Source organism: Bos mutus, chromosome 11, assembly GCF_027580195.1.
Source record: "Bos mutus isolate GX-2022 chromosome 11, NWIPB_WYAK_1.1, whole genome shotgun sequence".
Lineage (NCBI taxonomy): Eukaryota > Metazoa > Chordata > Mammalia > Artiodactyla > Bovidae > Bos > Bos mutus.
In genome coordinates this window covers 86004234-86022678 of record NC_091627.1, presented here as the reverse complement: position 1 = coordinate 86022678, position 18445 = coordinate 86004234, and the positions used below count along the sequence as shown (strand labels likewise).

The following is an 18445-nucleotide window of genomic DNA, read 5'->3' as shown; positions in this document are numbered from 1 at the left end:
TAGTTTCAGAGACCTTTTTTCTATGAAAAGAAAGATCTCCCAATATTTACAATACTTGAGGTTAGAATAAATAATCTTTTTATGAGATAGAGCACTAATATCTTGCTAATAAAAGCTTCAACTCCTAATCCTTTGTTATTCTCTTAAAAAATATAACATCAACAGTGCAATTAAGGCTAAAAATTCTTGCATAAACTCATGTACCCACTTAGGAATGTAATAGAGCAGTTTGTGAGAGTCACTGGATGATTTTGTTTTTGGTAAATCATGGGGTCAGAGAAAACTAAAACCTAAACAACTTTAGAGACCAGCTGGTTTAGAGACCAATGCTTTTCAACCATTATGGGGTCGCAGACCTCTTTGACACTCTGACAAAAATTAGAGGATTTTGATCCTATGTGATTTTATACAAAACTTTGACTTACAATTTATAAGAGTTCTTGTAATTTTCAAGAGTGCAAGAAACTTACAATTTTCAAGAGTTCATGGATGCCCAATCTCCACCCTTAACTTTTCTTCATACATTGAGAATTCCTGCTCTAGTCCCACCCTGTAATTTGGAAATGAGGTTTCTGAGAAACACCACATGTGAAGAAGCAGCCTAGCCGAGCTGGATCCTGGAGAGAGATGAAATCCCATGCAGCTTGATACTGTGTCAGAACTAGCCCTGGTAAAACCCAGGCCCGGACTGTACATGTTCTCTATGGAGGATCAGGCTGAGTAAGACAGTAACAGCCGCCCCTTGGAGCTCCAGCTCTGATGGGGGAACACAGTCAGAATGAGCAGCCATGAGAAACAAGACTGAGGAGGAAGAACACGAGTAGTTGGCCATCCTGGGACAGTCAGAAGAGCATGGACGTGACCCATGGACTGAATAGAGATGATATTGGGGGCAGCTGGGAAGGAGCATGGACTGTGACCCAGGAGTACAGAGAAATAGTAGTCAAAGTTGCTGATGGGCAACGATAGGTGTAGACCAAGAACGAGGCATTGTAGAGCTGCAGAAAGAAGCCTGGATTATTTGTGAGATCCCTCCTCGGGAATTTCTAGAAAACATCACTAGTAAGGGACTAAAAGAAGACTGGACTTCCAGTGTAGTGGATAGGAGCAGTGCTCTTTGGGCTCTTACTACCAATGGGATGGTTTGATTTGGCAGGACACAAAGGGTGTGAAGAATTAATTATGGTCCGTTTTTGCTTAAATTCCCAACTGAAACGTGGCACGAGTCAAACGGACACTCCAGTTAAGACTCTCGCAGCTGCTGCCCAGGGAGCACTCGTGGACTTTATAACAGATTATTATAAATCTGCCTAAACCTTGGTTTTCTCATCTACAAAATGGGATCACGGGATCAGGACCTATTGAGCACTATGTTTCTTTCCAATGCAAAAAAAATCTGACTCTGTAACCAATCAGAAAGCCAGAGTTGGGCTGTTTCAGCTCAGCAGATTTAAATGAGTCATTTCTGAATTGCTGGCCTAGCCACTATCCTCTTCAGTCACATATTCCCTTGGGACTTGATTATTTTGGAAAGTTGGGAAAGGGAGGATACAAGAAGCTGAAAAGAAACCTATAAGAGATTATTAAAAAACATTTTCTATAAGAAAGAAAATAAAAAGACGATAATCAGGATTAGGGTTATAGTTCAAGTTGACTGATTACAAGAGTGTACACGACTGGAACTGGGTCTCAGTGGGCAGGGCAAGTGGTCTTCAAGACGGACCCTTCAGGGGCTGCAGCCCCACTTCCCCATTATGCACAGCATGGCCTCATCTGTGTTCAGTTTAATTCTCAGGCTAGGGTAGGGGCGTCTACTGCAGCAACATGGTCAAGCCTGACATTTGCCCATAACTATGTCCAGGGAGAGAGACTGTCCCTTCCTCCGGCTCTCCTAAGGATGGGGAATTTTCCAGAAGCCCCAGCAAACAATGGGGTATAGGATCATGTTCGCTATTTTATAGACACGGTAATTAAGCTCGAGGTCATACAATTGGGTTAGAGCTGGCAACAAAGGCCTTACTCATTAGAATCCAAAATTTCTCTATGTATGTTCCAGCCTTCCTAGGTGGTGCTGGTGGTAAAGAACCTGCCTGCCAATGCAGGAGAAATGGGAGATGCTGGTTCAATCCCTCAGTCAGGAAGATCCCTGGAGGAGGGCATGGCAACCCACTTCAATGTTCTTGCCTGGAGAAACCCATGGACAGAGGAGCCTGGCCAGGCTACAGTCCATGGGGTCACAAAGAGTTAAACACTACTTAGCACGCAAGCAAGTATGTTCCAAAAGGTTTAAATTTGGGGCTTATTCTTTTATCCAGACAGTCTTTTCTAGGGATTAAATGGGAAACTTATGAATGGGGCAAGAAGGAATAAAGAGTTAGAGATAACAATATTTATCATGTGTGTTTGTGTGTGAAAAAGACAAACATTCCAAGAGCCCAATAATATACAGCTAGTTAGATCAATTTTGGTACATAGATACAATGGAATATCATGCAGCTATTACAGTTTTATTGTGTTAAAAAAAAAGCCGTGGCTCGCAGTAATGTTCACAATATACTGTTACATTAAAAAGCAGGCTATCCTGGCACTCTAGAACCCATGATAGCAACTACTGAAGCCCACGTGCCAAGATGCTCCTCACAACAAGAGAAGCATCATGACTAGAGAGTAGGCCCCGCTCACTGTAACTAGAGAAAGCCTGAGTGCAACAACAAAGACCAATTGCAATCAAAAATTTTAAAAATAAAATAATTAAGTAATTTAAAAAGCAGGCTAGAAAACTGTTGTAAAGGAAAATCAGATCTAGATAAATGCAGAGGTGTACACACCCACCAGAGAAGGCAGTGGCACCCCACTCCAGTACTCTTCCCTGGAAAATCCCATGGATGGAGGAGCATGGTGGGCTGCAGTCCATGGGGTCGCTAAGAGTCAGACACGACTGAAGCAACTTCACTTTCACTTTTCATTTTCATGCATTGGAGAAGGAAATGGCAACCCACTCCAGTGTTCTTGCCTGGAGAATCCCAGGGATGGGGGAAGCCTGGTGGGCTGCTGTCTATGGCGTCACACAGAGTCAGACACGACTGAAGTGACTTAGCAGCAGCAGCAGCAGACACCCACATTTTTATCAGTGCTTATCTTTGCATAGTGGAGAAAGGATGATTTTCATTTCCTACTTTGTACTTATCTTTATTTGCTAAATTTATTTAGTGAGAATATATAATAAAGGATTTCTTTGGTGGGAACATTATAATCAGAAAAAAAAGTGTTTGTTAGTTTTAAAAATATTTTCATTTAATTGTCTTTCACCAGAGCACTGGTGGTCACTGTGGTCACTGTACCCATAGCCAATGAGTGAAGCACCATAGGTGCATTGGGGCTTATGGGGGAGAACAAAAAGCTGCAGATCCTTCTTAGCACTTAGGATATTAGTTATTTCTGAAAATTGAAGTTTCTGGCACAGAGTCAGTGCCTAATAAATACTGTGCAAGTACAGACCAGTTAGGCCATGAAAAATGATTGGAAAATATTAAACAGTGAAATTACCAATTTATGAATGCTCAGCACAACGCTTTCTACAAATTATTTTTGGTAGAGGACAGAATGAGTCTCACACACTCTGCTTTTTCTGGAATCATTCCTGGCTCTCCTGACCACCCAAGTCTTATGGAGCTCTCCCACATTTATCCCTGTTGTCACAGAGGAGAAGCGCTTTCTCTTCGGTTGACCTTCCACGCTCTGGTGAGTCTGTCTCCTGCATATACGGAAAGTACCCAGGAAACAGCATGAGCAAAAAAGTCACATTTTCAGTCTCAAAGTAAAGCCCCAAAAGGAAAAAAAAAAAAAGCCCAAAGCCTGATGGATTTTAAGGACCAAAGTTATTCAGGTCAGAAGCTAAAATGAGGTGGCCCACCCCACATTCTTTAAATAGGTGAAGGTTGGAGGTTGCCAGGTCCTGAGCAAGCATCATTACAGAAGAGCCATCAAGGGTAGCCCACTGTCTACTCTGCTTTAAAGACAACAGCCCCTCATAATTAGAAACAGCTTTAGTCACATGCCAGATGGTCCGTGCTTCTCTTCCAATTATTTTCAGAAACATCATAAAGAATCATTAGTGACAGTGTGAAATGTCCTTTTTTAAAAAAAAAAAAAAGCTATCCAACCTTATGAGTTTAGTCTGATATGAAGATTACAATCTGTTTATTCCTAAGGGTTGGGTTGGTTTTTTTTTTTTTGGCAGGATAAGAATCTTTTTGACTTGAACTTTTATTAATATCACCAGAAATACCAAAACCACATATCTGGTTTAATCACAAAGACCAGACAGTCTTAGAAAAATTTAGCCAAATATCTTCTTATATCACATACACGAGCATATGCACGCATGTGCATACACAGACACATACTACATTATATATCCTGAGCACTTCCTAAGAAAAAGATGAACAATCAGAAGTTCTGGGAAGCACAGGGTCCATATGATGAAGTAATAGTTTTGAACTCTGTACTGGTCAGACCACTGGGGAATATAAAGTCAAGTTCTGGAAACCATATTTGGAAAGGAGGGCTTCCCCAGTAGCTCAGCAGTAAAGAATCTGCCTGCAATGCAGGAAATGCAGACAGGAGATATAAGTTCAGTCCCTGGGTTGGGAAGATCCCCTGGAGAAAGGAAGTGGCAACCCACTCCAGTATTCTTGCCTGGAAAACCCCAATCCATGGGATTGCAAAAGAATCCGGACGCAACTGGGTGACTAATGACAACTAACAGATTAGAGAAACTCTAAAGAGATTAGCCCAACTAGCATGGTCTTCAGGCTTCCTTAGAGCAGAGTCTGGTTCATACCCTCTCTTCTGCCCACTGTCCCTTGGCACAGTGTCTTATACAGAGAACATCCTCAAAAATGTGTGCTGAATGAATGAATGAAAGAGTAAATGCAGCCATATTTTATGCTTAATTTTTGAAGAAAGTGTATATGCTTAGCCTAGAAATTAAAAGCCATGAAGACTTAACGGCTCATTTCAAATACCTGAAGCTTTCTCATAGAGAATGGGGCAGAGATTTGTTCTCTCTTCTTCTTAAGACGCTTACTTCTTGGAAGGAAAGTTATGACCAACTTAGACAGCATATTAAAAAGCAGAGACATTACTTTGTCAACAAAGGTCCATCTAGTCAAGGCTATGGTTTTTCCAGTGGTCATGTATGGATGTGAGAGTTGGACTATAAAGAAAGCTGAGTGCCAAAGAGTTGATGCTTTTGAACTGTGGTGTTGGAGAAGACTCTTTAGAGTCCCTTGGACTGCAAGGAGATCCAATCAGTCCATCCTAAAGGAGATCAGTCTGGGTGTTCATTGGAGGGACTAATGTTGAAGCTTAAACTCCAATACTTTGGCTACCTGATGCAAAGAGCTGACTCATTGGAAAAGACCCTGATGCTGGGAAAGATTGAGAGAAGGAGAAGAAGGGGACGACAGAGGATGAGATGGCTGGATGGCATCACTGACTCGATGGACGTGGGTTTGGGTAGACTCCAGGAGTTGGTGATGGACAGGGAGGCCTGGCATGCTGCGGTTCATGGGGTCACAAAGAGTCGGAAACGACTGAGTGACTGAACCGAACTGAACTTCTTTGGACCAGAACTAGAGTGACTTTGTGAAAACTGCAGGAAGGCAGTTTTGACCCAGCATCATTATTGATTTGTCTATCTACTTTGAAGAAGTATAGGATGTTTGGGTACAGTCCTGATACTCAATTTTAAGTTGAGCATTTTAGGGATATAGAAAGAGAAATTTGGGCTTATGACCAACTTAATATCTTGATCATGAAATCTTTATTGTGTGTGGTGCCAGACGATGCCAAAGGCAGGGTGGGTAGGTTAAAAAGGCAGGACTTCTTCCCTTTAGAAGCTTATAGTTTATTCAGGACTGCAGACAATTAAGCAGGTCGTCACAGAACCACAAGGTGAGAAGTATGACAGTAGGTTCAGGCACCTAGAGCAGGAGGTGCCCAGGGACCCAGGAAGTTTAGATCCGAGTGGTAGTGAGGGGATTATGTGATTCAGCATGCATAAAGGTCCAAGGGACAGGAGAATGGCCTCAGGAGGGTCTGCTGCTCAGCTGAACCCTGCATCTTTTTTTTTTTTTTTTTTTTTTTTGAGCAGAGAAAGGTTTATTGCAGGACCAGCAGCTCCTGCTTAGAAACTTGTAACCCTCATATGGTTTCCAACCCTGCAATTTTAAACCAGTCATACTTCCCACTTGTAGCTCTATTCACTCGCGGCCTGGGGCATTTCCTCCTATTTTAGCCTTGGTGGTTGAGTTTTGCTTTTTAGTTTCTGATTTTCATCGTTAGGATTTATTATGAGGCTTGGTGCTTATCTCATTCCTCCTCCCAGCCCATCTTTGAGGAAGTTGAGCCTTTAGTAGACATGGAGCTCTCCAAATAGAGGGCAGACTTAGGATACCTGGTCATTTCTGCCAATGTGAACACTACACGTGGGCCAGATGTCCTGTGCCTGAATCAACAGCCATGCCTTCCTGACACGACATACAGCCTGACCAGAATGACACCTGAAAAGCAGCAGGATGATGAAAATGTTCTGGAAGTAGATAGTGGTGATAGTCACAGGCTTGTGAACACAGGCTTGTCACATGGTAACGTGTACACCTTAAAATGGTGAGTTTGGGACTTCTCTGACAGTCCAGTGGTTAAGACCTGTGCTTCCACTGCAAGGGGCAGAGGTTTGACCCCTGGTCAGAAAAGTAAGGTCCCACATGCCTTGAGGTGCAGCCAAATACATAAATGAATAAAATGGTGAATTCTATGGTATGTGACTTGTATCTCAATACTATTTTTTTTCTAGCAACAAGAGATGGCTGCTGGAGGCAGACTGAGCTAAATATCTCTGGTTAAACTTCCTGCTTTCCCTGTATTTACTGGAAGGGAAAGGATTTGTCTTTAGACAGAGTATCTTTGCCATCTTTAGACATTCCTAAGAATTGACAGCCCTGCAAAGGCATGAAAAAAACTTGATTAGTGCTGACTCTATAAACAGTCAGTTCAGTTCAATTCAGTTGCTCAGTCGTGTCTGACTCTTTGCGACCCCATGAATTGCAGCACGCCAGGCCTCCCTGTCCATCACCGACTCCTGGAGTTCACTCAGACTCACGTCCATCGAGTCAGTGATGCCATCCAGCCATCTCATCCTCTGTCGTCCCCTTCTCCTCCTGCCCCCAATCCCTCCCAGCATCAGAGTCTTTTCCAATGAGTCAACTCTTTGCATGAGGTGGCCAAAGTACTGGAGTTTCAGCTTTAGCATCATTCCTTCCAAAGAAATCCCAGGGCTGATCTCCTTCAGAATGGACTGGTTGGATACAGTCAATTAATACTTAAATAATTCCCTGTTGCCAGTTTCATGATTTATAATGTTCAGCATGCTTTCACATTTATCATCATAGGCAGCACTGAGTGGGGAAAGAGCATTTGAGGAAGACCTGAAGCTTGGTCTCGATTTTGAAATTAACAAGAACCTCTGTAACTTCAAAGGCAAAGGTGGGGGCGGAGACACAGAACCTTTGGGTCTCTGTTTTCTCAAGTCTAACATGCGGGAGGGTGGACTCAGTAGACAGTTCATCTCCACGATTCTGTGGATTTCTAACTTTGAAAATCTCCAAAACATCCCTGAAAAGTAAGTAGACAGGGATTACTGTGTCTATGTTACCCATGAAGAAACTAAGGACCAGAAAGAAGAAGAAATCAAGAACTAATTTAAAGAACTTCTTAGCATTTGAACCAGAACCAGAAGTCAGTTCGCCTGAGTCCTAAATCCAGTTTTCTTTCTAATGTTAAAAAAATGTGGACCCTCCGTGCCAGGAATTTACTGTTTAAGTTTATTCAGCTGATGAGGGTTGGAGGCAAGATTGTAGGTTCTTGCAAAAGGTAAGCACTGGAGAAGGGAACACCAGAAAGTGCCTGTCGGTCAGAGCTGGGTCATGGCCATTGTGGAGGAGGAGGTCGGGAGGACTTGTCTGCCAAGGAGTTTGAATTCCCTGGAGCACAAAGAAAGTAGGAGTTGCCAGGAAACCCCAAGTTTTCCAACTTGGCAATTCGTACACAAGTGAGTTTTTATAAGAAATTGCCCAGTTCTTTGGAAACTTCATGTGGTGTGAAATATGCCCTTGAAATTCTATATATTAGCTTAGCAAAAGGCAGGAACATTTTGGAATCCCTGGATTTAGGAGATCTGTTTGCATTTTGTTATAATTACATTCAGCAGAACTGGACAACATGAAATTATATTGCTAAAAACAATTTAATTTTCTGATCTTTGAGACATCTTAATAACAAGTAAACCCCAAGCAGAGTGAAGGTGGAATGGAAAATCAATTTATTCTGAATCAAGAAAAATTAGGTCTTGGCGCTGCATCTACCTAATTGACTGTGTGTCCTTAGACAATTCACTTAACCTCTCAGATCTTCAACTTCCTCACTACAAATAAGGAATTAGAGGAGACCATCTTTAAAGTCCAGCTCAGCTCTAAGATACTGTGACCAGATATCACATACTTCACCCTGAATCTTCTCCCTGAATCTTGGTTATTTCTGTCTATTCCGGCCTATTCAAATGGAACCTTCCATGTCACCCCATTTCTCTTTGTCTAGAATAGAAAGCCTAACCATAGTCTAATGTTACCTCTACCATGAATGTCCACACTGCTAGGGAAAGTTACCTTGGATGGACCTATTACACTTGACCTTGGCAGGAAAGGCGGTACACTATAGTGGTTAAAAGCATGGGCTCCAGAGATAGACAGACCTGGGTGGAACCCTGAGTCTGCCCCATACCAATGACTCTGGGCAAACAAGCTCTCCATGCTCAGTCCTCAGTGAGCACTCAATAAAGTTTAGCTGCGTTGGCCTCTATACTGGAGGTCCAGTATGGCCTTATAAAACCAACACAAGATGGTAAATGTCTGGGAAGAAATGCATCTTTTTTTTCTCCAACACCTCTGGCAAAATTGTTACCCAAAGGTTCCAGGCTCACCCAGCCAGCCATGGGAACAAGGAAAGTGATTTATCCAAGAGGAAGAACATCTGACTCAACACGATTGAAATGAATGGCTTAAATTCTTATGAAGGGGTAGAATGAAAGAGGAGACAAAGAGAGGTAGGGGATGGGGGAGAATTTAAGGAACAAGAGAAATTGTAGGTAGTGAATGAGGTTAGCGCTGATAATTTCTATTTTATGATAAAAGGCATTTCTACTAAAGCCTGTACCCTCTAGAGCCTGTGCTCTGCAACAAGAGAAGCCACCACCATGAGAAGCCCTTGCACTAGAGAGGCCCCTGCTCACTGCAAGTAGAGAAAGCCCACACATAGCAATGAGGATCCAGTGCAGCCAAAAGTAAACAAATAAATTTAAAAACGAAAAGGCATTTCTAAGCAAATTTGGACCATTTTTATCAAGCAGTAGGAATGTATTAACTAACATATTTCCACATCAAGAAATGCATGTGCATTTCCCTGCATGTCAAGTCTGTTTAAAAATTAGGTATTTCATGCTTTAAAATATATAGATATATTTTGACACACACATTCCATCTGGTATGTCTTCATCTCTTCCGTGTGTCATTGATTTTCTTACCAGCTTCCGACTCAGCGTAGATACTGCACCTGGCAGTTTGGCACCAGCTGCCAGTGGCCTCACACGAACCTGTTCGCCACTGTGGGAGGGCAGAGCAACTCCAAGTACCAGGCTAGTCCACACAGGCTTGCGGCCGCCACATTCTGAAACATTAAAGCCGCGACAAGTTGCTAAAACATGAGCTCTGGGTCCAGATGCCCTGGGTTCAGATTTGACTCTGTCATCCCCTAGGTGTGACCTATGGCAGTTACTTCTCAAAGGCTCAGTTTCTACTTCTGCCTTAAAGGGTGGAGGATTTAATGAGCTAGTTCATGAAAAGTATTTAGCCCATGGGCTTTCAAGATGGCACTAGTGGTAAAGAATCCACCTCCCCATGCAGGAGATATAAGATATGTTGGTTTGATCCTTTGGGTCAGGAAGATCCCCTGGAGGAGGGTAGAGCAACCCACTCCACTATTCTTGCCTGGAGAATCCCATAGACAGAGGAGCCTCGTGGGTTACAGTCTACAGGGTTGCAAAGAGTTGGATACAACTGAAGCGACTTAGCAGGGCACAGCATGCCCACGGGCAATGGTCAAAACATATTTATTAACAACGAATATATGAATATATATGAATGGAGCCACAGGATATAGGATCTTAGATTGGTCCCAAGTTCAAGGATATGGGTTAATGGAAACACAATATAAGAATATGAAGGAGATGAGTTTTAGAGGATCTATTCCATGCCCCTGTCTCATATCAACTTAGTACCTATTTTCTAGTGTAACACACTGAACTGCAGAAGACAAAGGAAAGAACTTTTTGTTATAGGAACATGATAGAAACATCAAAATTATTTTCACTGAGCTACGCAAATAAAAACATGAGTAATAGTTCTATTTGTTTGGCCTCAATTAAAAAAAAAAGTCCTGAAAGAAAAAAAATTAATAAAAGCAAAGAAAAACACTGAATGCCATCTGTGGAAGAACCACCAATTCAGTATTTTTTCAAAATCTTCTTATTGTGGTAAAATACACATAAACCTAAAATTTACCATGTTAACCCTTTTTTGTGTGTACAGTTCAGTGGTATTAAATGCATTCATATTGTTATGCAACCGTCACCACCATCCAACTTTAGAACTCTTTTCATCTCTCAAAACTGACAAAGAAATTTTGTACCCTTTAAACAGTAACTACCTATCTGCTCCTCGCCACCCACTCTGTCCCTGGGCAATCAGCATTCGCTTTCTCTCTCTGATTTTGACCACTCTAAGGATCCCACATAAGTGAAATCAAACAGTGTTTCTGTTTTTGTGGCTGGTTTATTTCACTTAACATAATATCCTAAGGTTCATTCATGTTATGTGTCAGAATTTCCTTCCTTCTTAATGCTGGATAATATCCATAGTATTCACATACCACATTTTGTTCATCTGTGCTGCTTCTAAGCTATCATGAATCACGCTGCCCTGAACACATACGGACAAATATCTAATCGAGACCCTGCTTTCAATTCTTCTGAGTATATACACAGAAGAGGAATTGCTGGATCATTTTACAACTCTACTTTTAAATTTTTGAGGAACCACCACACTGTTTTCTAAAGTGGCCAATCCAATTGTTTTTAATCCTGCTCATTGCCATTGTTTTTCACAAAAGTGGGCTTCCCTTGTGGCTCAGCTGGTAAAGAACCCACCTGCAACGCGGGAGATTCAGGTTCTTTCCCTGGGTTGGGAAGATCCCCTGGAGAAGGGAAAGGCTACCCACTCCAGTATTCCAGCCTGGAGAATTCCATGGACTGTATAGTCCATGGGGTCATAAAGAATCAGACACAACTGCGCGACTTTCACTCACTCACTAGAAAAAGTAGAGTCTCCATTTATACATCAAGCAGTGTGCTAAGTGCTTTTTGAGCCCAGTCTCATATAATATAAGTATATTATATGTTTGTATATGTATATATGTATAATATAAGTATAAATATAAGTATACCTACCTGCAAGTAGGTATATTAGTGTGGTGCCCATTTAACAGATGAAGAGATTGTCCAGGTCAGAGAAAGTCAATAGGATTCCTGCCATATCAGTCTTGTCCCAGGACCAGTTTCTCATCACTGCAGGTGCTGCCTCTGATCTGGGTTGTCAAATCTCAGGGACCTAGTGCCCTGGTTTGGGTAGAAGGGAAAGGTGATGTACTGAAAAAAATCTAATGCACACCTTTGGCTGAATTGATGCTTTCAAACTGTGGTGTTGCAGAAGATTCTTGAGAGTCCCTTGGACAGCAAGGAGATTAAGCCAGTCAATCCTAAAAGAAATCAACTCTGAATATTCATTTGAAGGACTGATGCTGAAGCTTAAGCTCCAATACTTTGGCCACCTAATGTGAAGAGCTGACTCACTGGAAAAGACCTTGATGCTGAGAAAGACTAAAGGCAGGAGGGAAAGAGGACAACAGAGGATGAGATGGTTGGATGGCATCACTGGCTCAGTGGACATGAGTTTGAACAAACTCTGGGAGACGATGAAGGACAGGGAAGCTGGGTGTGCCGCAGTCCATGGGGTTGCAAAGAGTCGGACATGATTTAGCAACTGAACAACAATGACTGAAGTTGAAACAGAGTCTTTGTTCAGAGTCAGGTTGAGGCCAAAGCTGAATAGAGACCATGACAAAAGCCAAAGTTGGGTAATTTTGACTTTAAAATTGATAAGAGGAGTAGGTGTCAATGCAAACCTTGTTTCTCTTACCATGCCACCTCTTAGGCACTTTCAGTAGCTTCCATAGCTCTAGAACTACCAGAGACATATCTGGAATAATGGTGCTCTGTTTAGATTTGAGTCCTCTTAAACAGCTTAATATTGCGTGGGGTCAAGTGTTCTTGGCCCAAATCATTTCCCCCCCTCCAAACACTGCAATATGCCTAACCTTCTCATTATGTGCTGTTCCCATATGGTCTTTCCACCTTCTAAGATTCAAAGTGCTTTTACACAGAGACTCTCATGATCCAACCAACTCACCCAAAAAGTCAGCGGTGGACAGCTAGTATTATCTTCAAATTATGGACTGAGAAACTGAGATACACAGGAACAAAGCCACTCCACAATTTGGAAAACCATCTGTGATGCTATAAAAATGTCTCACTGGACTCTTGACCACATAGATCATTATTTTTATTGCCCTCTCCCTAGATGAGATGTGGCTTAGTTTGAGAGAGTTGTTTATATTTTGGCAAGCTATTAAGTAAAAGAACCTAATTTCAATTCTCCATTCTGGTGGGTGGTAAGAATAAAGGGAATTTAGTTTAGGAGAAGAGGAAATGATAAGAACGAGGAGAAAATGGTCAACCTAAAACTTTTATTCAGAAGCCTTTTGGCTAATCCATGGATTTAATTTGTCTGACCACAGGTTGGTGGTTAGATGGAGTGGGTTGAATTCCTAAACCATGACTGTGGCCACACGGTCAAGTTTGGGTCCCACACCTCCCTTTCTGCAGGAATCCGTGACTGAGTAACAACAGTTCAAGCTGATGTATCACTGGGATATCAACAAGGAGAAGGCCTAGAAACAGAGTCAAGATAAACAGCTTATTTCTTTTATCCTTCTTACTGTTTCTTGCTCCCTCTCTGTTGTGGTCATCCATTTTTCATTCCATCCCATTTCCTCTTTTTTCCCTTTCATTTCCTCATTTTGGAACAGTGAGAGGTCACAGTCTTGCTGCCAATGGTTGCAACACCCTCCATAGTCATGGCTGCCAGGAAGCCAGGGTTGGGCCCTGTCTAGCAGCCTTGAGGGAGCATCTGGTCTTCAGTGGGAGGGAGTCTGGAATGACAATGGGGTCCTCAGATCTCATGTAGACCCTTCACTTTGAATTTTGTCACCGACGTCTCTTGTCAAAGGCCATTTAGAATTTGAAGAATGGGTAGTCTCATCTGTCAATCTTTTCTTTAATGGTTTTCAGGTTTGTGTCTTATGTAGAAAGACCTGCCTAATGCTAAGATTATATATTTAAACAGATACATCATATTTCTCTCAACAGAAATTTGGGGAAGCTGACACGCTGGAAATAGGGCTGTCTCATAAAACTTGGAATATATGGATATTGTGCATGCACTTGGACTCTGAGATTTATTCTCTCCAGAAAAATGCCAGATTTACCTTTCCTCCTCGATCCTTCTTTCACTTCATCCCCCGCCTCCCACTTACACTACAGCCATCTCATCTTTGGGTGAGGGAGCATTCAGTTGCTTAGAATCAGAAACCCACTCAGACTAACTTAAGGAAATGGGGATTTCTTGTACATGTATAAGGCACTATTATGAAACCCAGTTTTGAGAATTACTCTTGGAGCACTGAAGAGTCCCAGGCAGCTACTGTTCCTCCTCCCTTTCTCTCAGTTTTCTTTGTCTCTGAGCATCGTCTCCATCTCCTCCCTCTAATCCAGCTTCCTTATTTGCACATGACCTAAGAGAGCTACATGCTTCACAGGATCCTGCGACAGGATTGTATGGATCCAGCACCCACAGAAAACTAGCAACCCCAGACTCTCAGTGTCCCAACTCCAAAAACTATAGAAGACAGTCTGATTGGTTCCAAGTGGGCCCGATGTCTGCTCCTAGTTCAGTTACTGATGGCAGGGGCATCTGTCACGTGGTTGTCCCTCAGCGACAGCAGGCAAGGTAAGGTTCTTGAAGAAGGGAATGTGGCAGGGAGAAAGTGACTGGTGTTAACTAGTCCAGTTCCCATCCCCACGTTGCTCTGAGACTTCTGTCCCTCTTCACTAAGTAGTCACGGCTGATCATCTGATTGTCTCTGATCATCCATGCCCCTGATCATCTCTAAGTGGATTCTAGTCTTGCCTATGGCAGGATTGACACCGGATCCAGGACCTTTTGGGAATGGACTGTGTTTCTGTTCATAGAGGAAGTTCTCATCTACAGTTGCATTCTCATGGATGCTGGGAAAGGGAAAAGGCCTGGGCTGCAGATGGAGCGGGATCAGTAATGCCAGCCGCCTTGGCCACAGGGGGATTGTTCTGTGTGGCCACACACCACCCCCCAGGCTAACACAGTGTGCGAGGGGAGGAAGGTATGGAAAGGCTGTTGCTGTCCATGTCCTGGTTTTCTGCCTACCGCTCGTTACTCTTGTCATGTGGCAAGTGGATGTGATGATGGCAATACACAGAAAAAGTTGAATCCAGGAGTTGCTTCTGGAATTCTCTTCAGAGAGTCAGTATAGTCCAAAGAAGTTGACTCCTGAAAAAAGAAATCTTTTCATTTTCTACAACCAGACTAAAGATTGGGGGCTACCTAAAAGAAGAGGATATGGAGGGGCCTTGATTGACTTCACAGCTCTATTTCCTTATCTGTGAGAAAATAATCTGCCTGGTGATGGAGGATCTTTTGAGATCTCACTAAACTCCAAAATCATGTTGTTATATTAGTGTGATTTATAATGTATGCATAATTTAATCAGCATACCGCTTTTTAGCACACCAAAAGATATTCATTGCTAAAATGCTCTGTGGACAAAAAAAAATACTAAGGCTACATGTTGAGACCAAATCAATATAAAAATGTTGTTAAAATGTCTCTCCTTTCTACTTTGCCTGTCTTTAACCAACCACCTTCCTCCAGAATAGTCCCCTGGAGTATAAAATGCTGCCTCAGCATGAGAGAAATGCATACAATTTGTAATGATTCTCCACACGGGAGCTAGTATAGAACCACCACAAAGCACAGAGCTGGATTTGAAAGCGTCTTTCCTATGCCAGTTTTAAGTATTGACCCAGACTGCTGTTGCTAACAAAGGAATCAGCACTGATGGCTTTTGAGAAATTAATCATCCTCCTTTGGAAAAGTACGACACAGCAATGCCAATCACCTGCAACGGTTTGGATTTAGATTTTGGCCTCAAGGTGTAGGCATGGTAGATAAACAGAAGCTTAACAGAATTCAAGGTTGTTTGCTATGGCCCAGGTGGCACTAGTCATAAAGATCCTGCCTGCCAACACAGAAGACACAGGAGATACGGATTCAATCCCTGGGTCGGGAAGATCCCCTGAAGGAGGGCATGGCAACCCACTTCAGTATTATTGCCTGGAGAATCCCATGGACAGAGGAACCTGGTGGGCTACAGTCCACGGGGTCACAAAGAGTCAGACATGACTGCAGCAACTTAACATCACACACGCCATGTCCTGAGCCACTGTAGATGGAAAGAGTTTGCAGTGTTGTCGTTTGGGCCACCTCTGATTGAAGGCACAGGTCTGTTTCAGAGAAGTTCTTTTACATTTATTATTTTTGGCTATGTCGGGTCTTTGTTACAGTGCATGGGCTCCTCATTGTGGCCATCGGGCTTCTCTCTAGTTGCGGCTCTTGGGCTTAGTTGCCACGTGACTTGTGGGATCTTAGTTCCCTGAGCAGGGACAGAACCCAAGTCCCCTGCCCTGGAAGGCAGATTCTTAACCACTGGACCACCAGGGAAGTCCCCATCAGGGAAGTTCTAAATCACGTTTGCCCAAATGTAATCATAGCTGCATCCACCTCAAAGTGACTGGTTATCACTGAGCAGTGATTTATTTCACATGAAACAGACATGAATCCCTTGTTCTTTTTATTTTTGTTTTAGTGTGATCCCCAAGTAAAGACTCCTTACTGTGAGGACTGTCTATTCCAGCTCCACGGATAATTAGGTGGGGGAAGATGGAGACGCTTGCCCCGAAGAGTAGAGGCTACGGCATCCTGGTTGGACCACTCTGGTTTTCTCATCAGAATCAACTGGAGACTTGTGTGTCACTGCTAGTCCCCAGGAAGGTCTCAGACATAAGCTACATAATCTGTCCAAGAATCAAAGGGCTTTGGAGTGACAGTCACAGGCTGGGTACCTAGCGCTCCAGAGCCCTCACCCTTCAGGCACAAGGGATCGCAGTCCCCTAACTTCTCTGACTTAAGCATGGCAACTGCTGATATTCTCCCAGGCTGGGGCCCCGGCTGTGGCGTGGGGCTGCAGTAGCAGTGAGTGGTGTGTATGCCCTGTGGTTGCAAATTGGGTCTAGGACAGGGAAAGAAGTGCAAAGTAGCACTCAATCAGCAACTTTCAAATATCGTGTCTCTTCAGTGTGTCACCAGATACGTATTATTGTCCTCTCTTAAAAAGAAGCAGACTGAGCCTATTCCTGACCGAGAAGACAGAAGCTTTCAGGCGCACGCCCTTGGCACTGTGGCATCCTAGCAGCCATCTTTTTTGGTATCTCTCTTTCAACCTTCTTAACCCTGGCCCTGCCCAGCTGCTCCCCTGATCACTTACCTCCAGGAGACCCATGACCTGTCCTCTTGTCTCTGCCCAGGACCTGCACTCAGGCTGCCCCTTCCTTCTTCCTCCATGGGCTGGGGGAGCACCCCCTCTTTGGGACCTCTCTTCAGGGACTCACATTCCCACTCAGTTCAGAAAAGCAACAAAAACCAGTATATAGACCAGTTTGGCAGATACCCTTTTAAAGAATGTCCTTGAAGCTTCCATGTTTCAAAACATTTTCAGCAAGTTTTCATTAAATCGTTTTAAATGTTGCAGCAGAGAGGGCCTGGAAAGTAAATCTGGGGGTACAAAGGAACTCAGAAAGAGGCTTCCTTTCACGGGTCTCCTTTTCCAAACAAGTTGAAAACACAAGAGTCCAGGCAGATAATATATGAACATGTCCAGAGATGCAAAACACACAGCGAACCTCTGCAGCATCAGAGCAGAGATGAGAGAGGGTGGAAATTACCCTCTAAGTTCATTTGTTAAAGCTCATTATTTACTTTTAAAGTACTGTTTGTGTGGAACCCAAGGACAGGAACATACTGACCCATCCTTCCTCTGGCCGGCTGCCCTCCTGCTGACGGTAAATGTAAACGCCCGGGGTACTGGTAAACCGCCTAGTGGAAGCACAAATTGGAAAAGACAAAAAAATAAGCTTCCTCGAGACCGTGAGTGTGCCAGGATCATGAATATGCAAGATACATTAGGTCGTTAGTGAGTTCCCAGACGCTGCAGATGCTGAGCGTGGGGGGCGTGGGCGGGCGCCACTGACGCACTAGATCGTGTGTACCGACGCTCCACCAAACTGAGGGCCTGTCTGGTCTGTGGCACACATGTTGGGGCCTCCATAAGGCTGGGTGGAGGCCGGGGCAGGACCACTGGCCTGGGACTTGGGGGGACAAGACAGAATTCCACAGGGATTCGGAGTGCTTTCAGCAGAACATTGCCTACAGAGCAGTGCTGTGTCAGAGTTGAGAGTCCTCCAGCTGAGGGCTGGAGGGCTAGAGTTCCCCAAAATTGCGGTGATGTAAGCAAAGAGGGCTCAAGAAGGCCATTCTTCTTGCAAGTTTCTACAGGTTTTCCTAGGCTGAGGCTCTCAAGATTTTAGGCAAGGGGCTCCAAGAATAATGCAGTTCATTATAGTATGTATTCAGATACCTTGTTTGAGAATCAACATGACATAAGACTTCCCTGAAGTCCAATTTTAATGGTGTGATTGTCAAACGTCTTTGGAAACCTGCCTTTTAATGCCTTCTCCTGTTCCCTACACTTGGTTTTCAAGGCAACAGGGTCTTATAGGTGAACTTTTTTAGAACTGCAGCATTGACTTTAAGGGAATGCTCATATTCTCAGTATAATATCAGCAAGAACCACTGAAGAAATCAGAGATTACTGGGAGGGAAAATGGCTCCAAAAATATGCCTTTGATTCTGCCATAGATCTGACACCCTAGAAACATTTGGAAGGTGGACTGGAGCTGGATTCTGTGACTCAGGATGTGTGGTCTTCCCACCAGGGGGTCCAATGC

At 43.4% G+C, this 18445-nt stretch overlaps 1 long non-coding RNA gene across 1 annotated transcript in view; it reads right to left on the bottom strand.

The window, feature by feature from the left end:
- The window catches only part of LOC138990001 (uncharacterized), a 31847-nt gene extending 14532 nt beyond the window's left edge, over positions 1–17315 (bottom strand). Inside the window, exons 1-2 of the long non-coding RNA XR_011466191.1 lie at positions 16927–17315; positions 9641–9783 (exon numbers count right to left, since the gene is read on the bottom strand). This is a non-coding gene — a long non-coding RNA (uncharacterized lncRNA). The remainder of the gene's footprint in view (positions 1–9640; positions 9784–16926) is intronic.
- Between the last annotated feature and the right edge of the window lie 1130 nt (positions 17316–18445).